The sequence below is a fragment of the Tetrao urogallus genome (genome assembly GCF_951394365.1).
Source record: "Tetrao urogallus genome assembly, chromosome: 19".
Taxonomy (NCBI): domain Eukaryota; kingdom Metazoa; phylum Chordata; class Aves; order Galliformes; family Phasianidae; genus Tetrao; species Tetrao urogallus.
Genome location: NC_136832.1, coordinates 3,130,043 through 3,154,716, shown reverse-complemented (window position 1 = coordinate 3,154,716; position 24,674 = coordinate 3,130,043).

Here is a 24,674-nt window from a genome sequence, read left to right as displayed (position 1 = left end):
CAACTGGGGGAGCCCTTGCTTATGTATAGCACAGGTTAAATCCAGAGCAACTCTTTGGCGGAAATGGAGCTCTTATACCTGCCCTCAAAATTCTCTGGGCTTTTTCTGCTTTTATCTCCCTACTTTTCACCCCTGGCCTGGCAGGGACAGACCCCCAGTGACAGCATGGGGACAGAGGGGTACACACTGCAGACATACAGCCACTGCCACACATGTGAAGGAGACACGGAGCTCTCAATGCAACTGGTAAACACCAAAATATCAGCACAGAGGTAATAACGTAAGGGACATCAGGAAAAGAAGAGCTTTGAATTAGGCCATGATTATGCACACCAGATGAAGCAAGAACAGCTACAAGTAGTTAAGAGCCAAGCAAAACCTACCCATTAAGAGAGATTTGCATTTTGCAAGGGTCCAGAGAGACCTATTTTTCTATTTTATTTCTCCAAGCATCTTTTTGAGGGAAAGGGTAATTTAGCTCAAATTTTCCTTGGATTTCGTTTTAGTGAGAGTAGTCTTTTTTTTTATTGAGAGAAGAATGATCTTTTCAGGAAAGTTATTAAAAAAAAAAGCAAGCCATGTACATTCAATTAAAATTTTAAGTAAGATATGAATTCATTTGCAAAACGTGAAGTGCCAATAACCTTGGCATATTTTAGTCAGAGGCTCTTTAAGAACAGTCCTTTTCTGCACAAAAAGCATTTCATATAAACAACTTAAATCAGCTCTATTAGCAGTTTCAGAAATAGGGATGCGGTTAAGAAGACACTTGCAGCCAGAAAAGAGTAGACTTTTGTAGGGGAAAATTAAGGGAATGTAAATCATTTTCCAATAAATATTCCATACACAATATTCAGCTGTGTGATATACAATACTGTCTTCTTCCAGAGATATTGCCTTCCCTCCCTGTGGATGCTGAAAGCGATTGCAGTATCAAGTTTCAATTGATTGTTAACAAAAGCCCAAGCCCATTCCTACTTCTGATTCAATCCACTTAGAATAGCAAGCTGAGCTTTTCTAATCTCATTTTAATTTTCCATGGGGGACTGAGAGTCCAAAATCCTTGAGAGGGGGCTGGAAGTTTCAGCTGTACGATGCAACAACCTGATTCAAAGTCAATGGAAAAAGACCTTCATTTAGCCTGGGTCCCAGCAGCCTCTGTGTACATGGGAAAAGCCCCATCCTTCTCATGAAGCAAAGCATTATTCTTCCCAGATCAGACCTCCATATACACTTAATGCTCAGCCTCTGGATGAAAAAGAATCACAGGAAACAGCCTTGAGAGATTACATTACAGCTGTAATGGGAGTTACAGTTAGGGCAGATTCACTTCTTTTGCTCACATTTCCCCTTTCAAAAAGGCCCATCAAATGAAAAGCAAACAGGCACCCTGAGCTCTTGGCTTTCTGAGGTGCCATTCACGCAGGCCTGGCTCCTCACTGTCTCATGCTGCCTTCCCAACTCCAAGCTCTCCCACCATGGCCCAATTCACCACGGTGTTCCAATGGGAATTCCAGCACTGGCAGGTGCCTGGGGACAGCCTCAAGACTCATTCACACTGCCCACATCCTTGAAAATCAGCCCTTCAACCCGCAGTTCCATGTGTCTCTCCTGCCCTACCTTAGCCCACTCCCTTTCCACATACCTTTTTCTCTGCAACTTCAACATTTTCTACATCAACGGGATGAATACAGGAAATTCCTGCTGTATGTTAAAACAAAATGGCAATGCAGCAGCGCCCCAGAATGGCATATCAAGCTAAGAAGAAGGATCCATTACAGCTCAGCTCTTGACTCTTTGTACAACTTGAGGAGCACTACAAAGATGTACAATAAGCTCAGAAGTCACATTTCTTGAAATACAAGAAATAGTTCAGGCAGAGCAGAAGCCTCACACTACCCCATGGGCAGCACCACTCAGTACCTCACCACTGCAGACCTACTCCACAGACTTAATGAGGCAGATGTAAGCAGCAGGCATTTTTCTTTAATAAACCCATTTGGCCATTTTGTGATCGTTAACCCAGTGCTGGTGGTATCTCTTCCTTCCTCACACTCTCCCTCTCAATCCCAACATACGCCATGCTTTGAAATCAAGCACATTCCCCATTCCCCAGCATCTGCTGTGCGCAAACCACTGCTGCTCACTCTCTGAAGCATCTCAAGATATATTCCCAAGATCTAAAAATAAGCTTGTTACATTATTTGACAGTCAAGAATTAAATGAAATTGGAAGTAGAAATTATTTTCTTGATTACTTAATACAGGCCAGACTTTTATCAAAATATTTTGACATCAGAAGATTTGTGAAAATAAATAGACAATCAGCAAGTCATTGCTAACAGAATTTTTTTTATTTTTTTTTTTTTCAGGGAAACAAGTATATATTACCTGTCACCACCATCACCACGTGAAAGTCATGTCTTAAAAGATGATGTGTTAACAGCACTTTATCTAGAGGACAGCCCCCCAGACAGACCAACACCAGAAGCAGCAGTGCCTCACCACACATGGCATTCACTGCACTGTACCACACATGGGTGAACATTTATTTCTTCGGGAGCTCTTGGGGGTAGGCTGGAGCACACATCTGTTCAGTGTGATAAGAACCCTAGCCACAAACCTAACAACAACAACAAAAAACCCTCACATTCACGTTTCCTCCTCTTTTCTCAGCCCAGACACTCTGCACATTGTAATTAGAAGGCATTTGCTTCTCTAACCCCCTGTCAAAATCTGAAAAGAAAGTTTGACAATGTTGTGCCATCTACCACGTCAGTTCTTCAAACTAAATGAGTTTAGGCAAGCTCAGTGCCCTCCTTCCTCCAGACAAGGTATGGGACACCTCCAATCCCAGCCAGATGTCTGTCATAAGTGGTTATGCTCACTGTGACAAGCTATTTGTAACTGACTTAGTGAGTGCCAATGTTAGCGGAGCATGTCTTGTTTTACATCCAGGTAAACCGTGTCTTCTAAGATCTAACTAAGAGGAGTCTTGGGATCTGCAACAAATTAGCTGTTCAGTGTTAGCTAAGAATACGTGTACCAGTCTGTTACAGCACATGCACATGCAGATGATATAATTGCCTCCTGTTAACAAAAAAAAAAAAAAAACAACCAAACATATGAAACAGGTTTATCTACTTCAGGGATAGCATTAGCATCATTTTCCTATGCTTGCCTCCTTTTTGGAGCTAGTTTGCATAACATTTCCTAGAAATACACTCATATGTACTGCTCCATACCTGTGGCATCACACCAATGAGGCACCAGGGCTGATGGGAGGCAGGGGGAGGAGGGGAGCATCCGCACACATTTGTTAACAACAACACATCCAAGGACGGGCTGTGGCCGAGCCAGGTGAATTGTTCCAAAACAGCAGGACAACTCCCATCAGACTTACACAGCCTAGGTCTGGAAAGATTACATTCGGCACAGAAAACACACACCTCCATTTGGAAAGGCCTTACTTAGCATCTGGTGTGGTGTGTCAGATTCCATTTGAGATACTGGGCTCCAGAGACCAGCGGGAGAAAACACACTCCAGAGTACATGTGTAACATGAGGAGTTAATCCCACACAGGCATTCATCTTTTCAAAGTATATATTTCTGACAGTTTTGGAAAGCATGCTTACTATTTCCATAATGTTTGAAAACATACAGACACTTTCCCTCAGTGTCACAGCGTATTGAACTTCTGAGGCCCTTTTCGTGACACCATAAACTTCTCCTTGGAAGCACAGTATGATGTCAGAGGATGCAACAGTACAAGAGGTGAAGAGGAAAGCTGTGGGAGCATTCAAATAGCTTTTTCTGGCCTAAAAAAAAAAATAATAAAATAAAAAAACTGGAGCTTGATCCAAGAACATTTTGTTCATTTGCTATACAGGGGTGCCTTTTGTATGAGCACAGACTGTTTTGTGGACTCTGGTCCTCTGTAGTCACCATGAAACAGAAAATACACAATGAAGCTAGTGATGTGTTATCATCTAAGACTTTCTGTGAATGCTATTTCTGTCTTATGTTCACTGTGACTGCTGGTCAAACGTTCATCCACTACGACTCAATAAAAATGCAGAGTTTTAAATACTTATCATGGATATTTATAGGTTATTTTCTTATCTTATCTGCTCAGTTGGCACAGTAACGCTCACTAGCGTCCAGGTTTGAGTGAATCTTCTAAAATAAATAGCTGTGCTTTGGTTCTTTGGTTTCTCTCGCATTCATCGAGGTTAACGATATTTGTATTTTTAATAAATGCATACACTTCGATATCATCCAGGTAAGCCAAACAAGTTTCACGCAAGCATCACTGAACTGCTGTAGCCATTACCTGCAGACTTGACTCACACTACAGTTCCAGCAGAGATTTAATGAACAAGTCAAATTTGATGCAAGCTTTCTGAAGTTTTGTACTCCGATCAGCAAAATAAGTGTACTCGATAACTGAGTGTTAAGCTGATATTTATCTCTAATTCCTCAGATGAAAGAACTAGATTTCACAAGAACTGTCTTTATATTTGTTACCACACACTGAAAAGACAGACCGATTGAAACATGAAGACGTTGACAAGCACCAGGCTGTTTACACACATTCGGCCCCTGAGAAACATCTCCATGGAACGACCACATCTACGGTCAGCACGGGGCAGTGGCTCTAAGGCCAAAAATGGTGCCCAGCCCTTGAAGTAGCCCTACCAACACCCTCTGGAGTATCATATTTGGGTTCAGACCCAAGCTGACAAGGCTCAAAGCTCACAGCCCCTCAACTACTGCTTTCTACTTATTTCAAGCATCTCTACCTGTGAAGTTAAAGATATGTCTTAAAAACACAGCAGGCTGTTTATCTCCATCTGATCAAACAGATCAGCCCTCTTTAGATTTCCAGCAAAGTATTAGTCTGCAGTTGGCATGTAGCTGCTATCCCAAATGACTACAATTAGAGAAAGTTGGACAGGTCTCTGAGCACGAGCTATCACGCAACCTTAGGAGCCGATGCCATTATTTTTACTAAGCTTAATCATGTAGGTGCAAAAACTCACTGAAAATAAGCAAGAGTCCTGGAGTGCTGAGTATATTTGAGATATCTTACACTTGGTTGAAAATCCCAAGGAGAGCACGGCAGTTCAGCACAACAGGTTTAGCATCCACCTCCCACTGTTACATTGGCATTTATGCCTACACAGACACAAACACTTGCGATTAAAAAATTAAATGTAAATGAAAGAAAGCAAACATCTCAGGAAGAATACGAGGACTTCAGCAGTAGAATGTGCCTTCGTATGCCAAAGGAAGAAAAGCAGCGAATAGATGGCCTTCTTGCTTTGTCTTCATACTGCTCTTAATACTCACATGGCTTCATATTTCAGGTTAATATTTTTATCCAAACTGAGTGATTAAAAATAGAGACAGACAGAGGATTGTATTTCATTCTATAATCAGGCAGACACAATGAGGTGAGTTCTCAGCATGGTACAAAGGAAAATAAAGCATCTGTAGCTCCATTAGTGATATTTCCTATCCATGTGGGAATAACTTTTACTCTGATATATGCAATAGAAATGAAAATTTTAAAAACCCTCAAAACCCACTAAAACATCCGGGGTTTACCATGATATTAATGAAACAAAATACCACAAGGCCTTCTTTCAGAACAAGACTTCACTCTTCCTAAACTTCAAGTACATGTTCATTTGCTCGGTGCCTTGGAGAAGGAAGAAGCGGGCACCTTATTTCAATGCTAGAAATAACAATGGGCTTCCTCTTTTTAAACGCTTTGGATATAAAGCTGTCATAAAATCAGCTTTAATCCGAGTTCAGCATCCCAACTGAAGCATCACTGGATGAACGCTGGCTCCACCAACACCCACAATGAGCATGGGCCATGGGGATGACAACTCACTACCCAAGACCCAGTAATGTGACTTCAAGATAATCAGACACAAAACAAAAGCAACTGAACTCTAGGAGAGACAGAAGGCTCTGCAAACAAGGAACAACCCAGAGGCCAATTTGCTGGGGTTCCCATGGCAGGCAAAGAGCAGCCTGTCTACAAACAACACTAAGAGCATTTGTGCCCAGAGGTTTGCTCATGACTGAAATGCTGTCAGGTGAACGGGTCAAAAAGGATAGTTTTCACACAAAGCACTTAAGACTAAGTTATACTGCAGTAATTAAATACTTGGAGTCTCAGATCCAAACATAGGAGCACGTGCTTGTATGATCTAGTGCAAGAGAGCTGGTACACAAAGAGCCATACAGAAATGACCACCCTAGTCACCCATACTGTATTTAAACACTGCTATGGAACTAGAAAGAAGAACTCATGAAAAGGTCTACCAACTCCCATCAGGGTCTCCACTCCGATGTTTGGTCAGTGCTTTGGTAGCTGGGCACCACACCTGCTTTCCATAATGGATGTGTTCTTAAACAGCTTGTGCTTTATGGATGAGATCAGAACGATGGCCAACTCATTATTGCCAAAACAAAAACAACAAAAAAAAAACCACAAAGCAGGTGCCAAAAATAACATGAGGTCTGTTATGCTCAACGCAAGTAGCAGGAACCCACAGCCCAAAGAGCCAGGACAGAGGGTGACAGCAGCAGCCAGGCAGGGCGTGTGTGCAGGACAAGGCCCGATGATTCGGCTTTTCCAACATTCTGCTCTATTTACAGCAAAGCACAAGGACCTCTCACGTCCCTTCCTCTCCCCTCTTCAGAACGATTCACAGCCATTACCATGGTGACTGTCTGGTGGCCCAACAAACGCAACACCCGCTGACAGCAAGAGCTGGTACTCTGTGCTGCAAAGGAAAAACACCACAACCAGGCAGCATGCTGCTGCACAGTAGCTGGTCAGGAGGGAAAGATTCCTCCTAACCCCCTTGCTATTTGGTATTGGGTTATGGCTTCCACAGCAGCAGACTCAGACCCTGCCTGAGGATGTCCCTTAAGCATGGGCTTACGGGCACTAACTCAAATCCAGCAGACTTCAATGAGCAGTTTCCCTGTGCAAGAGCCGTGCTCCCAAACTGCAGCATTCCAAGTCACAGGGCCTTCCTCATCACCTATAAGCAGCAGTGCTTCTCTTAACAGCCCCAATTCCCCACTCCAAGTTGTCTTGGCCCAAAATGGTGTAAATGCAGATGCAAAACTTAACCAGCCTTGGACAAAAAGAGTCCAAACGTGCTCTAGACAAGACACCAGATTTCCAGGGAGTTGCCCCGGCTCAGATAAACAGACAGACCCATGCATACTCTCCTTGAGTTGGCAGGTAACCCCCATCAAAAAGGTATTTGAAACTGGAGCAGCCTGGAGTGCAATCTGAGCATCTACCACAGGCTTTGAGCAGACCTCAAGGGTCAGACAGTGCCCACAGCTGGACCAAGCCTTCCAAAGAACCCAACACTGCCAACAATTCCAGCCTGTTGTGGAAATCATGGAAGTGCTGCTGAACACTGACACTGCCGAGCTGCAGACAAACATAAATGGTACCTGACAGCCTTTTACAAAAGCTGCTCTGGTCCAGAACTACTTTTCCAGTTGTGATGGAGGATTCTTTTGCAGAAATAAAGCAGCATATGGAAAACCCCCAGCACTGCATGTTCTCATAATTTTTGGAACACTGTAAATATTTGAGTCAGTAGATCTTAATCCATAAACACAGCTGGACTCAAGAAACAATGATGGTAACTTATAATAATTTAAACAATTGTGTAACAAAACAAACCAATGATAATCACTTTGGTTTTTTTAAGTACAATAGGCGCAACCTTTTCACAAAGTTAACATGATGGTACATGCAATTACATAAAAATAAACGTACATATGCTAAGACAAATTATTCTCAGCTTTTAAAGAACATTGTAGAGGGATGACTGCGGAGGAAAAAAAGCTGTATGGTGCACAGCCAGCAATTCATATAATGTACAGAGCTGGAATGGTAACTGCCAGCCAAAGGACATCCCTTTTCCCTTCTATCCTCTTCCAGAACATATTAGTTTAATTGCTTTATGACCAGGAACATCATTCCCCCAAGTTCACCCTCAATGTAAGCCCTTATGCACACAGTTTACATACAGAGAACTGGTGGCCGATCTCTGCTGTGATTAAGGAGAAGAACATTTATCCAAACTACATAAGAACAGACCTGGGCAGTCAACTCACATTTTAAATAAATTAAGGGGAGCTTAAGTTCTTTCCTGAAAGTTCAAATAAGTTCAATTCCATCTTATTTCCATTGCCTCTTTGCATTTTCATGAGAGATTGCATTCAGCAACATAACCTAGAAACAGAAGTAAACAATGTGCTTCAAACCCACTCCAACTGTCCTAAGCTGGGTGCTATCCTGAAGTTTTTACCAGGTCAAAAGAGATGTAAAGTAGGTTCAAGTAACACCAAAGCACGCAGCCAACACAAAGCCCATGCAAAGGCAACAATTTAAGTACATTCTGTATAATCAGAATACTGAAAATACTGACTATGGCTCTAGTCTGTTATTTCACTAACGCTGTCATGAAAACTCCAGATTTCATATTTTACATTTTAATATCAAAAAGATAGCAAGAGTCACACCCCAGCTCCTAGAATCTCCAGAGTTCAATCAGAAACTGGGAATGAGGAAGGATAAAGCCATTTAGTGGAGCACTGTAGAAGTCTGTCATTCCATAACTGCAATGTTTGTACTATCAGAGCTCAGTCCCCTTGCATGCACCCCTCAGGATTGCAGGGAATAAACCTGCAAGCAGGTAACACACAAGCTATAAGCCCAACTCCCAGCTCGTGCTGAAGGCAGTACCATAAAATGAGAAAGCTGCCATCTGAACTAATCCTAGTTCTAACATTCCTAGTTCAAAAAGTAGCACACACGCAAAACAGCATCTTTTCCAGCCCTCTCCTTTGCACTGAGAAACAGATGAGCCACATTAACTGGAACTTTCAAAAAAAATCAAGTATGGAAAACATCAGCCCTGCAGTGCAGGTCTGGCAGAGTTATAATCAACTAAAATCAGGTTCCTATAATAGGAACTGACAGGGAAATTCTAACAACTTGTGCTGCTTATAAACTCTAACATCAGCCGGGAAAGGGATGAAGCCACAGAGCTGAAATCCCATTCTGGACTGAAACTTCCCCAAGTTTTCAGGGAACTTTGATTAAGGAGTTCAGCGCGGTCCAGGTGTAAGTGCAAGTCTTTCAGAAATAATGAGAAGGTCTAAGAACAGCTTAAGGCTCAAAGGAACTCTTCATTCAGAGCACAATGACTTTTTCAATAAAGAAAACCGCAGCAGAGGACGGTAATTCCAGTTCCTGACACATGACCTCTACAGTCAGTATGCTGCACTTCACACTTGAAATATTGCCTCTGCTCCATTTGAATATATAAGAGTATACTTTAAAAAAGGGAATAATAAATCTAGGACAATGACCACATTAATCCAGACCCCATTTGGCAGGGTCTGCCAAACAAGCATTAACAGCCATTTATGCAAGTTCCTAAATGGGAGATCATTCATTGACTTGCAAATGATGTCACCCTCTAAAAGATGGAACATTTCTTTCCTTTTGTGGCTTTGCCACCCTATTTCTGCAAGGCTGCCAGGCAGGTAAACAGAATTCCACTTAATCTGTCCGCAGCTTAAAAAAAAAAAAAAAAAAAAAAAAACAACAACCTACAGCTTGTCCACTGAGGCCAAAGCTTTCAGAGATGAGTGCCTAACATTGGCCAACTAAATCCAAATTTAGGAACATAAACAAGTACCTATTTTGTTTGATTTTTTGTTTGTTTTTTTAAAGGCTTTAAATAAGTATCTTATGCTCCCCAGTGATTCTATCCCATGTTGTTTTTCAGTAAAGACCTCAAGGTGGGAGGTTGAGAGAGAAGGGGGACATTGTGCTATCTGGATTTGTTGTCTCCCAGTGTCTTCCAAGCTCCAGTTTACTTGCATACCAGGACTGGCTGGAGAACAATAATCCTGCTCCACTAAATCCTTCATTACACATCATTGCTACAGCACAAGAACAGTTTTGCAAGAAATTTAGAGGGAGGTGAGAGAGCGACTGACACGGCTGAAAACAGACTCCAGTCTGCTTTAAAGCAGCTCCACTTTACCCATCTTCCCAAACCAACAGCTCTGCCATTGGGCTGCCCCAAAACTAAAGAGTCTTCCTAATGAGGATTTCAGGAGAAAAAAAAAATATATATTACTTCAGCTGCCTTAAACGTTTTCCACGAATGGGAGACTTCAAAACAGTAAACAAACTTTTTAATCAAACTATTCTTGGTTATCTCTATTTATAGCACTCGAGTAGTTTTCCTAGTAGATACGCTTGCAAATGCAATCTGGAATCTGACAGCATAACAGCACAGCTCCAGAGCTACCACCATTAACAAGAAGTCAGATGAGGGAACATTTTCTCATCATTTTCTTCACAACAGATCTGTGGTGAGGGCTCAAGGGAAAAGAAAGGAAGTTTCTTGAACTCTGGGAGTAGGAATGTTAGAAGCACTCGCCCTACTCCCACTGGGGTCAGCAACAGGAGAATAGGCTAAAACTTCCAAAGAAAACGTGTCTTAAATATATCAGTTGTAGAAGTCAAGAGACAAGTAACAAAAGATGTCTTGTCAATGCTGGCTGTCCCTAAGCCCTGGCAGAAACCACTTCTCTATGACCCACCTGCATCCTACAGCACCACATCAGCTTCCCTCCCACCTGAGAAACCTTCAAATGTGTGGGTAAAACATCTTCAATACAAGGGCGTACACACCTGTGTGCCTCATCTACAGCAGGATCCCAAAGCAAAATATCCCCAGCTTCAGATAATTGGAAGATATTAAGTGGGGTTAATGCAGATCTTGGAGCATCTTCTCCCTCCATGGCAAATTACCATTTTTCTAAATCAATGCTGTGAGCAGGATCTTGTAGGCGCCAGCCATCTTCATGTGGAGAGGCACAGAGCAATGGGATGTCGCTACCTATTTCAGTGGGATCAGGTTTAATACAAGACTACAATTCAAGGAAGAGCTCATTGGGCTGCAGGATTGAGCCCTGTCAAGCCATTTTTCCTCACTTTTTGTAGCTTAAGTGTTTAAGTTGACTCAACTCAGAGCCATTACAAACTGCACCAAACAGTTCCAGCTGAACATAAATTTTGGATTCCTGTTTTTCAATTCTTGCATTTGTCCCAATTTAGTTTTCCCTCACTGCTATTTTTGTAAATTATTTGCATCAGAAATAATGACTCACAAAAAAATGAATAAATAGCTGCTTATGTTACAGTGCAAATCTCTCGTATTTTCAATATGCTCAATGACTGATTGTTGGGTTTTTCCAGTTGGGTGTTTCTACACAGTGCCCCAGCACGGAAGGCAAAGCACGACTGGGCAGATTTGTGTTTTACACTCAAATAACACAACATGAAACAAGCAAGGTTGTTCAAAATTAGTGAAAGAACATCAAACAACTGGGGACAAGACCAGATTACAGATTCTCAAGGAACTTAGATAGCAAGACACCATTAAAAATAAAGCAAGCATCAGTGAGTAGAGATAAAGGGCTGGGAATCTGAAAGCAAGCTCATTTCAGCTAAAGTTCACTCCACACTCCGCATATTTGCTGTATTCTTTCAGGTTATTCTTGAAATTCCCACAATCTCTGTGCAACAATTTCTTCATATTTCTATGCTTAAATAGGTCACTAAAGGCAATGGGCACAGTGATAAGTGCCTCCATGCCCTCCTGATCCTTCTCACCTCTGTTTAGCCAAACCTTAGTCTCAAGCATAGCTTGTCTCATGCAAGACTTAAAAAGATGGAAGTTGTCCACGTATTTAGAGCTCCTTTGTATTGTACATTCTGAATGCATGCACACAAAGCATTCTGACCCTGAAGTAGACTTCAGGCCTATCCTAAGAGGATAATTCAAAATGAGGTACAGGCAAACCAAACCCCAGGCAGAGGTTCCTTCATCTCCTTCTCTGGGGACCGTGTTCACTTGACTAGCTTGTTCTGTTCTCTTCCAGTTGAAGTGGCACCAGCTGGCTGGGTGCAGCCCCCTCTCTCTACTAATGATTATTCCAAAATGGTTTACAGATTTTCATGGAAGTCTAGGGGAGATGAAAACTAAATATTAGCAAAGGAAAAAATGAAAATACATTTTGAGCTGAATTCTGAAAAGTCAATGAGAACAAAATATGGAAAAGTTGTTCCAGATGGCAGGAATTTACTTGAGGAATTTCATTTAATCACATTCTTAGCAAGATGTTTTGATTTGGATGACATACATCAACTGCATACTTAAATTAACAGTCCTTCCTACTGAAGCAATTGCAGAAGCCCCAAGAGTAGGAAAGGGTCTCAGTGCTTTCAAGCGCAAGTCCAGCATGCATGGAGCTGGGAGTCTTTTTGTTGTTTCTCAAGGGAAAGCAATGATTCAAGCCATGCTGCAACCATGTGCCTATTCTGACAGCAGCCTGCAGAAGGCTATCTGCCCACCTGAGTCCCCAGTCCTCTGGGCACAAAGCTACCAAAGCAACCTCCCAGATCCATCCCTGCCCTACGAGGCAGAACAGTTGAGTTGAAACAAGTGTGACGGAACAAGAGAGCAGAATCCCAGGAAAGTGAGAGTCCCAGCTCCTACAGTCTGATTCCAGGCCGCAGGGACATCTGCCACAAGGTAATTCCCCAAATCAGTGCCCCAGAGGAATATCACTAGGACAGCCAAAGCCACTCAGCTGTCATCAGGTAGATCGCAGAATGGTTTGGAAGGGGCCTTAAATGCTGCTTCTTTTCAGCCCCCTCCCAGTTGCCTAAGCTGCAACACTATGAGACAAATGATGTTCCAGAAATCCTACCTGCCCTGACTTTATTCTTAAAACCCTGGAAGGGGAGCACAGATGAAGAGCTTTAACACAGGAACAGGTCACTGTCAGGATTACAGCACTGACATGCTACATTTCTAATAGATTTCTCTATCTTCTAAGGCCATAACAGAGCTCAAATACAACACTAGAAGTAGATTTCTGTACAGGGGTTTATCAGGAGTTGAAACACAGTTTACACCTGAAGTGCACATCAATGTTTTTAAGAGAATTGAGGAGAATTTCAGCCACCTCCAAAACACTGCAAATGCAAACTATCTTCTTGCACAGCTTCCTCCTGCAGCTGTACTCTGAAGGGAGATATACATACACATACAGGTATGTATAGTAGTTATTAGAATAACTGCAATAAAGCCTTTTGTTTGGCGACTGTCTATTTCTAAGTGAAGTATGATGAGATTTAGCTTGCCAGCTGTGCATTTCACTTTCCCATATCCCCAAACAGAGATTTAAAATAGCCTGTTTATCAGATGTGTATCTAACTCGTATTCCACTGTGAGGTCTAAAAAAGGAATTTCCATTCTTACAAATGTTCCCCTTGTGAGGCATTACCGTCTGTTCTGATCATTGTAAAGGGTTCCTCTTTCCTTCTAAGTCCAAAATCCGCTGAAGCATTTCTTTAATGACTACAAAAAAGGCCAGAGGCTTTCTTGCCTTAATTTATACACAAATATATCACCAATTAAAAGGTAACTGTGAAGAATAGAGCTGATAATGGAATGCCTTCTGCAACCTCAACTAGAGCATCACTGCCATGACATTATAATAATTAGTTAATCTATTCTCTAATTTGTCTCAATTTGCACTAGCAGAATAGAAGCTCCTGTCATCTTGATTTCTCACTGAACACAGTGGTAGGAAAAGGAACAGAATTTTTCCACCTCCCACCCATTCTGTGCATAAGCTTTTCCCTCTTCTTTCCATCAACACTGTAAATCTGGAATATAGCTCCATTAAAGCAAATGAAGTTATATTCCAGGTTCAATAATGAAAGCAGAATTTGGCTCAGTACCACTAAAATACACCCAACTCATGCATTCAGAAACACCTTATCACTGCAGCCAGCCTGCTGCTTGCATCCTTGCTCCACTGCCAGGCTTCAGTCAGTGAACAGGCTGCAGCAAATGTCTGCTGTTGAACACAGACTTTTCTGTTCATCTCCAGCTCACCACAACCCCAACCTGCAAAGGGCTCGTGAGAAGCCCACCATGCCCCCCCTGGTTATAATTCCCATTCAAAATAGGAAAAAAAAGGCAAATCCTCCTTCTGGCTGCTCAGGTGGAAGAGAACACCCATTGCCTGGAAAGACAAAGGGAAAAAGAAAAGTTCAAGGTAGAAATGTGTACCTCAGCAAGGCTCTCGTATGACTTAGATGCACGTTTCTTTCTACTCGCCGTCAGCTATTCTGCTGCCACATCTGTGTGGCCAGATATCATATGACTAATTGAGAACCATTAACAGACATTTTAGAATCTGCATGCTGAAAGGTGGGAGCTAAATCTTTATCAGTATACTTTCCAATTAGTTCAAGACTTACATTTCTTGTCTTTTCAAAAACTATTTATCTGCATACAGCACACTTCATACACCTTATTTCCCAAATGAAGCTCCATTTTGATTGCTTGCATGAGCTGAAAGTCACCATTACCAAAAAAATAAAACCACAAGCACAAAGTGTGCAACTCTGAGCAAGCATTTGCCAAAAAGTTATCCTTTGGCACTTTTTAAAATAAACATAAGGGCATGAAATGACCCTTAAATTGTTTCTTGACACGTACTAAATCTACAGAAATGAGGGAGATTCTCTGGAAAGAGCTGCAGAATCTCAGTATTCACAGTGTATTTTTAACATATTCTAAGAATATTTTGTATACTAAAACATGCAGTAAAACTGCAGGGATTTCATCTGGTTGCGAAAGCCCAGGGCCCATATTAAATGGTAGTAAGGAGGAGGCGGCTGGCTTGAAGCAAGAAACAACCACTGGAAGCTAATCAAAGCATCAAGAGGATAACACACTTCCACTACCCCCATCCTCTACTCGCTCTATAAACCAGTACTTGGTTATTGATGAACAAATTCCTTTTCCCAGCCACCTTTCTCTGCTCCCAAGACACAAAGTATACGGGAAAAGTGACAACAGGCTGAGCTGCAGACTGCACAGACAGATTGGAGCAGTACACCAGGATGAGTCTCAGCCAGTCAGGGCTTCCCATTTTCAGTGGGTGACCTCCATACCCAAATGAAAGGTGGGGGGCAGAAATGCCACAGGAATGGGGCATGCAGAGAACAGCATAAGGAAAACAGCGCAGATGCTGTCTGGAGGGAATCCCTAGAGACCCTCTGCATCTGTAGGGTGCATAAGCTGGGCTTTATGCACAGACAGTAATGTAGCAGAGGATTTGCTGAAGACTTTAGCTCAGTGTGAGCAGTCTGCCTCAAAGAGATGTTATGGGAAAAGGAAGGAAGGAGCTCACTGCCCCACTCCAAATGCAAAGATCATTTTCCCCATATTGCATATGAAATGCAAGACAGCAAATATCACAGGGCAAGCATAACCCATAGCTCCATATGGTTGCAGAGCTGCACCCGTTTGCCCCACCATTTAATTTGTTCACAGTACCACGCAAGCTGTTTGAGAGAGAGGTATAAAAGGGCATCTTGTAATAGAGGTGTGATGGTGTAAAAACATCACAGTCCTCCACACAAGACAGATGGAAACTGGATCCAGTAGATGCAGGTGACTGCAAGTATTTACTTCCCTTCACAAAGTGCCAGCTCAGACTTAACTAGATAGGCTTAGCATCACATCTAAATCAAAGAGACAGTAGTGCAAGCCTGAAGGATGAGCAGACAAGGACAGAATAGAACACAAGGAGAATTTGAAAGAGGCTGCATTTCCTGGACCAATTCTGGAAAACTAAGGAGCACAATTAGTTACTTTCAAGATATTAAGTTAAGAAACCAGCACTGTGAAGACTGAGGCAAAGTCAGAAGAAGGGTGAGACACCATTCACTGACTATACAATTCTTAACAATAAGAAGTGAAGAGCTGCCAACACATTTCTGCCTATTTCTCACTCGCAGACATTCCCTGCAAAGCTCACACAAACAAAGCTTTCAGAGCTCGGAGCAGCAGCCTGCTTTGTCATACGTTCCTGAATAAATCAAGAAATTGCTCCGCTCTCATTTTTCTGATGGGAAAAGTGCTGACCAGAGATGTGCACATTTAGTAACAGTGCTCAATTCAATGTGTGGCAGCCAGAAGTTCAGCGTCCTCCCCAGCCTGACTTCTCCTTGGGCAATTCCTTTAGGGAACTCCAGCAGCTCCCCATACAAGTTTCCATGGATCTTCCCCTGGAGCCTCTCTCTCCCACGTACTACATTGTCATTTCGTTGAAGGATGCTTGAGTAGGTCACTGCAATAGGTTAACAGCAATAAAAGTGAACAAGTGAAACACTGATTTACATTACATACTGCCCTAGCTTCCAGCTCTATCACTGGGGCAGAGAGGAAGTGAATGCTTTAAGCAGAAGGACAGAAGTTTCACACCTATTTTCATTCCATGTAGCAGGCTCCATAACAGGCAGGATGACAGAATCCCACCCCAACGACCTGCCTTAGTGCTGCCATGAGAATCTCATGACCTGCACTGCCTGTTATGGCGGCATCAGTAGCGCATAAAGCCATCGAGCTAAAGCAGAGAATGTTTTGATTGTTAATTCAAGATGCTCTCAGAGCTCTGTGGTGACCCAGCTGGCCATCCCTGCTCTTGTTTGTCCGAGCAGAACGCTCCACAGATCGCAGTGGTTATGAGTAAGCAAGCAAGCATGTGTGCATTTTTGTTGACAGCATCTTCCCAGAAACGATCACAGCACCCGACTGGTACTCACGAGGTCTCACCCTCTTTAGATTTTTTTCTCCAATACATTATATGTATGTATTTATAAACCTCATTTCAGATGAAAGCTGCTCCTTTTCCCTCAGCCTCTGATATCTTCCTGTAGACAAAGACGTACAGACGCTACCGCTGAGCACGGGGGCACTTCTTGCACATATTTAAGGACTGCAAACAGTGTTCTCCTTAGCCAAACATTTCCACCCATGGGGTGATGTGTTTACATTCCCTGCGGTACGCGATCAGCAGTTACTTGGGATATACTGTACCTCCAGTGTTTCCAACCTAGCAAGCCACATGCTGGGAATCAGGTAGCCTCAGCTGTTTGGCTTCTGAGAAACCAGCTCCAGATGTGAAAGCGTGTTATCTTCCCTTTTTAGAGATGACTCCAGCCCATGATTCCCTTTTTCCCTTACCCAGAAATCTGAACACTAAAGTTAGCAAATAGTCAGAAAATAGTCAGAAATTACATAGCATACAAAATATGAAGTGCATTCAGATAAATCAGGAAAAAAATTACCAAAAAAAACCTACAAAATCTGTACTTCTCCAGAAAGACCAAGGCCTATTTTCCAGAGCGTGGAGATGGACCAACACATTCCTAATACATCACCATGTCTAAAGATGGAAACACGTAACTTCAGATTTTTCACCACTGCAGCCACTGTATGTTTAAGCACTCAGTGAGACATAGCTGGAGGTGTTCTGGCTGTAGGCTATGGGAGATCCAATGCGAGCCATTTCAGGAGCATCATCCTTTGCTAGCAAGTAATTCTCTCCCACAGTAATGGTGCTTCCATCCATTGTACTTCTATGCAGTTCACAGTCATTGTGTCCCAAGTACTTCCCCACGCAGGGGGTGACATTCTCCACATGTGGGAAACCACAGACAGACTCAGATATTGAGTAATGCCACAGAACTGCATTCAGTTGTGCTTTGGTTCCTAGGTAAAACTGACACAGACCCCAAATGATTTGCCCAAACATACAGAGCTCATCTGTCATTCTTCCCCGCTCACTTCTGAAGCACATTTGTGAGCAAGGCCATCGTTTTGCAATGTCAGCCATACAGCTCTACACATGGCAGACTGCAGAACAAGCCACACTGAAGGACAGGGAGCACAGGGGTTTACTTGGCCTTGTCTCCATCACCTCCAGCAGGTCTCACGCATTCAGCTCAAAAGATCCCTGCCTCCTTACCAAATGCAAAAGAGCTCAAGTACTTCTGAAGACTAATGACCCTTATTACCTCATCTAGATGTACCTGAAGGGCCAGCACCATCACTCCTGACACAGATCTCACAGCACTTTGTACTTCTTAGTTAATCGCTTATTGGAGACTTATACATTTGACGCTTAAGATCACTGCTCAGCCACAAGCTGGAGTGTGCTGCCTGCCATCCACCTAAACTGTTAAGAAATGCCAGTGCTTTCAGCCAAGTGAGCTGGCAGCAAGTACAAGAGAGGATTTGGAAGGAGAAATTGATCCATCGGGGAAGACAGGAGGCTGGACCACCCCTCGCAATTGTTGCTAAACATTCAGGGATCCTTAGAAGGCAGCTCAGTCACTGCCATGCTAAGGGACAGCACAGCTACACTCCGGTCAGAACTAATTAGGCAGAGAGGAGTTACTGCTGCTTCTGTACAAGACAGGAGTGGAAGCAATAGATCAAACCCCAATCTTGGGCTCCTGTTGCAATTGCAAGCCTATCAGGAGGAGCTGCTGGCAAGTCCAGCATCTGAGGGACGCAGGAATGTTCCTGAATGACCCCAGCGTAGGCATCCCAACAGCTTCTCTGAGATTTCACAAGCAAGGGGATGTCCTGGATAACGGATGAGAGCCCAGCAGCCCCCAGATGAGGGAGTTTCCTCTGTGCACAAGTCCCCAAGTTATTTCAGCAGCATCTGGCAGTGATGCTCTTGTTAAGGCTGCAGATCTATTTATAAAGCCTGATTGTTCGTTCAGGGACAGCTCTCGGCATACGAGGCCTCAGGAGAGCTGGAATGATCTGGTTAACAAAACATCCAGCAAGCTGGGAAATCAAGTCTGCTTTTGATTTATAATGCAGCAAACTAAAATTATGATTTGCCAGACTCATTTTGGCACACTCATAATTCAGCTACAGTTCTGATTATTTAAAAAAATAATAATTAGAAACCCAGCAAGTTTAATTACCATAATTATGGAAATAGTCACTGAGTGAAAAGGACTCAAAAATAATGAGGCAAACTCACACAGCTCAAACTCCACCAATTAACAGGATGTTAGGCTTGTGAGGCAAGCCTTAGCAATGCTGGCACTGTTGCAGCAGAAGGGACAACCCACCTCGTGCCTAGGTTATACTGCAAACCTATTGCACCCTCTTGTGCTGAGGTGTCAGCATTGCTTTGGTTTGGCTGCCTCAAAATTAATCACTCTGCAGCACCTGACCTTCCAATCAGCTCTCCTGCTGCAGGGTATAGCCACGCATGCAGCATCACAGCACGCAGACATTGAGGGCTTTTCTCAGCACCCAAGTGATTAACTGATTTTCCGGGCAGGACTGAGTGTCGCTGACTTCCAGGCTTCTGTGGATCCCCTGGATCTTCCTCATGTGAGCTTCCACTTCTGTTGAACTCAAATAGTATTGGAAGCTTTGTAAGGATATAGCATCCCATAGATCTGCCAGGGCAAGGACAGCTCAAGTGAGCCTTCTGTAGGATACCCAGAAGGAAAAATAAAGCTAGGCATCAATAAACAACTATTTACCTTCAAAAATTCTTGTATTTCTGGGGCATCCACACAGTGGTACCACCAGCTACACAGGTGCTGTGTTTTAAGGGAAGTGCAGAACTGAAGGGAGTTTGGAGGAAATCAGTAAGATGATGATGCCTCTCAGCTGATCTCTATTAACAAGGCTGAACCATCAGGGAGCATCCGGCCTAGAAAAGATCTGCAAATTCCAACCTGCCGCCGCACCGCACCTCCCCTCCCATCTTCAGTTAGGCAAAAGTGAACAAAAGCAATTCTGCACACTGGCTTGATTCAATAAGGAGTAACAATACTGACTGGAACCATAGGAGACGGGGAAAATACTCAAGAGACAAATCCTTCCAATCAGTATGTTAAAGTACTCCTCACTGCAAATGGAGAACAGATGAGAGACATATATCAGGAATAACCTAAGGTAAATCTGGCCCTTCTTGAAGCAGAGCTGAGCTACGTGGTTTCTTAAGGCTCCTTCCAGGCTTATTCCTCCTATTGTTTTCAGCTCTGGAACTGTTCCTCTCCGATCAGAACCCAGGTTTGTTTTCAGAGCGTTACACACAGGCTGGTCTAACAGACAAACACAGAAGCCATTCTCTGGCAGTCGTATTCCCAACCCTCAGCACAGTCTGCATCTCCTGCTGGTAATGCCAGCAGCAACACTAATTTGCAGCTCCTGAGCACAGTGAAAACAAAACATTTCGCTGTCTTAAATGCAAGTTTCAGTCTGCATTAAGGCTGGTTTGTTACAGGGTGAAAAATTGTCAGGTACAGAAAATCCAGACAGACCACTACAAGAGTCTGAATCAATAGAAAGGAGGATCCTCTGCTGCTGTGAGTACAGAGCACAGCCTCCTTCAGTTCCACGTTGGCCCAAGGATGTAATCTAAGTATGTTAAACAATAAAGCTTAAAAAATAAACAACAAAAGCGGGAACAAGAGCACCACAAATCCATCACTGGAAGAAGGACAAGTTTCCCTGAATCTTCCCATCACAGATGCAGGGCTGCTGCTGGAGAGGCGGGGGGGGGGGGGGGAAACCGGGGGATCTGGGAGGATTTGCTGATGGGGAAGTTTCCAGAGCATCATTCCGGGCCCACAACAATTGAAATTAAATTGCATTCTGATCCATGAATCAAAGCACTTGCAATTACCATTTCAAGGCAGGTGAAACAATAACAAATAAGGAACAAAGAGATGTTTCAAGTCTTTGCTGATCTACTCTGTGCTTACTAAAGAAACTGCTAACCGGACACATTTTCAACACAGCCAAGGTGATTGCCTGCAGTAGCCCCAGTTAATCAAGTCTTCAAGAAAAATGGGAGTAGTCTCCTCTATTGTAAAGTAGTATTTCAAATCTCCTCCAGCATCCAACACAGCTTTTATGCTTAGATTCAGAACAGAAACCACGTGTGAATTGGGTCAAACTGTACCCAGTGCAACTTAAACCCCTCAGTGTGGGTTAGAAAACCACATAGGTTTGCACACCATGCAGTTATCACTGCATGTGGTCCAACAGCATACTAGATGAGTTTAACATAAAATTTACATTCTAAAAAAATCACAAAACACAGGCTTCTCCCTCATAAGGAGATACCTGCATGCTGATGGGCCTTTTCAAGTCTGAAGCCCATTATAAAGGCAAAGATTGCTGCTTGCGCCATTGAGCGACTGCTGTTCCCTGTGCTGCTGTGAACTTTGACCAGTGCAAGCCTTTCTGCAGCAATGGCGATCACTCCAAACAAAAACAAGTTTTGTTATTGGGCTGAACAGAAAGGAACAGCCTTAAAACTGATCTTCTGGCTCAACAGGTACAGAAACCGGCAAGCATTACTCATCCCCTTGTCCTCCCAGCTCAGCCTGCTATCAGAGCATGTGCTAAACCCCCTATCAGCAGAGCTGGAAGCCACATAGGTAAACTGAAAACAAAGCCAGCTTTTTCTGATGGGCTGATGGAATAAGAGTGCTTGGTTGCAAAAGTGAAATGGGAGGGGATCTCACTAAGCCGTGGGCTCCAGGGAATCTGCGGCTGGATGATTTCTGGGCACCCATCCTGCTCTTGTTCTCCTGGAGCTCAAGGGCATTAAGTTCACACCCACATGGGGTGCAGCTGGTGACAGAACCGTGACACAGCAGCGAGCCCCACTGCTGACAGGCCATGGGCTCAGGACCCACCAGGCAGGGCTGCAGCTGAGCTCAGCGATCTGCGAGTCCAGCGCAGCACCACCACAGCCCAAGTTCTGCACTGGCAGCATGACTCGTGCTCCAAAGGTCAGCCGCTGCTCCGGCCCCCAAGCTGGGGGAGGAAGGAGGAGGAAACAGAAAAGGAAGCTGATTTTCACCACAGCTGCAAGCTCCAGCTCTAAACCGCTAACCCCTCTGCTCCTTGGAAAGCTGACTCCCAAATCCCTAGGTGTTTCATTATCTCTTGCACTCCCTCCCCGAGTTTCTCTCAGGTAATTGTTCCCACATAGCATCTGCTTCGATCTGAGCCAGCTTCCTCCTTCACTGAGACTTTCCAGCACGAGTGAGGTGACAGCTTTGCCTCGGCTCCCTCATTCCGTAAATAGGCAGTAAAAAGTCTGAGGGAAATAAGCAGATTTGTGCAGGGCTGAACTGACTCCCAGGTAGACTGGGAAACACCATCCCCATGGGAAGCCACGTGTTTGTGACAGTAAGACAGACTGAATGCAAAATCAGTTCGACCCCATCCCACTCACGCAAACTGTAAGGGACTCCCACACCTCCAGGAGGAACCCAGGGATCGTTATTCCTGCATTGCTGCTGATGAAGAAATGGTTTAACAGAAATCACCAATCCTGCCACAGACTGCAGTCGGAAGGAGCTGCAAAGAGTTTGCATCTTTGGTCCCAGTCTGATCACTGCAACTCCCTCATAAGGCAAGTGAGGTATCATGAGCTCATCCTTTGGCAGGAAGGGACTGACTGTAGTTTGCAATATTCATAGTAATTTGTGTAATTTAATGCAGAGGGTGAAGTTCTCAGCCAGGGTAAATTAGAGCAATGTCAATTTTCACTGCTGAAGCACCTGGGTTAGCCTATTAATAAGCTTAACTCCTTTTAAAAATTTATTCTGTTCACCTTCAGGATGACCCCTTTAGAACTATTTATTGTTTTTAGGTTGCTGTAACTGTAAGCTAATTGCTGGCAGGCCAGCGTTATAACAGGCAAAGTGCTTTCCATCACGGCTCGGTCTGATGAGATCTAGGTAAGCGGAGAAAAGCAGAGCAAGCATGCTTCAAAGATATTTTAATCAAGTTGTTAGGATGCATGTGGGTAATCGTGAATCTCAACAGGCAACTAACTCTACAAATAATTAAGTGACTGGCTTTTAAAGTGTAGCGATGTTCACTGGGCCAAATTCAATACTGCTGTAAATTCCTGGAAGCACCGCAGAAGAAGATCTATCAGTTATCTCAAGCTTTTCCCATGAAAAGATACTTAGACAGGAATGCTTTTCATTGTTTTTGGTATTAGGGAGTAATACTAAGAACAGGGCACAACAGTGAAGCACAGGCACAGACTGGGTTATGAATTCCGTGCATTCAGAAAGGCAAGAGACAAAATAGCAATGTAACACAGGCACCAGTCCACAGAGTCAATCCTCCTCTTGATCCATGTATTATTACTAACATAGGAATAACATTTAAGGCAATGGGCTAACATGAAGATCACACTCTGGCTGTGGATACGACCACAAAGTTCCTAAAATCTGGGTGAACATCCCTGAACATGGCCTCCAAGCCCTATTTTTTTTTTTTCCCCTATATCTTCCCAAGCAAAGTGCTACAGAAGCCAGAAGGCTTATTTCTCAACACAGACTCAAGGACCATCGCCTCCTCCTATACTGTAGTTTTTGGGAGACCATGCTCTTACAGCAGCTTCAGAATCACCTCCTGGAGGAAAGGGAAAGGATTATGCACCAATCTTGTACCAGCAACACTCTAATTATGGAAAAATCACCCTCAGTTTACACTATATATATGAATATATATATCAGGTCAAATATTTTACGCAGAGCCTGAGGCCATGACCTACAGCACCACCGTGCCTTCAGATTGCTTTCATAGAAGGAGGCTTTTGGACTGGCTTTTAAGCTGAAGTCCAGCAGCTGAGTAGGTGGCCATTTAATATCTCCAGGTACTTTCAGAGAAGATTAGGTGAAAGTCCAAATCCAGGCTGACATCCACTCTCTCCGAGAAACAGGCCTGCAATAAATAAGGCAGTGTGCAAGTTGTTGTTCCTGCTACAGTGCTCTACTCAGCCACTTACTGCCAATGTGTTCCTCATTAGCACTCTGGGAAGCTGTGAGTGCACAAGGCTCTCTGTGCAGCCCCATTTTTATTCTCTTCTCAAACACATGGAAACACTTTAAAAGTAAGAGCCTTGGGACCTGCGCGAGGGTGACAAGTGACAAGATGAGGAGAGGAGAGCGGAGCCAGCCCCTGACAAATTTGAACCATCCAGTCTTTAATCCGCAACGACCAAAGAACTGATACTAAGCAAACCTAGACCTTTTCAGAAAGAAGATTACATGCATAATGGAAAAACTGCAGGCACGGGGAGCCTGGCCTACAAAAATTGGTTAAAATTAAGCGCCTTCACTTCGCTTTCCATGATTAATGGAACTACGTGCAACTCAGTCAGCATTTCCATCCCCCTCATAACCCATTGAGAGCCTTTTCTTTTTCTTCCAATTTAAAGAAAACTTAAAATTAAGACTTTGTAACATTCTGTGACCAGGAGATCAGTATTCCCTCCTCAAATACTATTTACCTCTGGAGAAGTAGAGCTAGAAGTCAGAAAACAGAGAGGGACTGCCTTCATATCTCCTACTCAGGGCAGGAGTTTTCTTGCAGTTCCATAAAGCAGAGTACAGAACTCACCTGGTCCCTAAAAGAGGAGAAGTGGTATCCCTATAGCCCTACACTGTCAGGCCTGATGCACCGCTGGGATGCCCAAGCCTCTACAAAAGCAAAAGGAGGCTTAACATAAGAAGCAAATCCCTACTGAAATAGTCAAGTCTTAGCACTGAGCAAAACAGAAGCAGACCACTGGTGCCAACGGCATAGAAAATTAAGAGTTAAATCTGTTGGAAGAAGTTTGTGCATGTACTTTCATGCCAGTGGAAACAT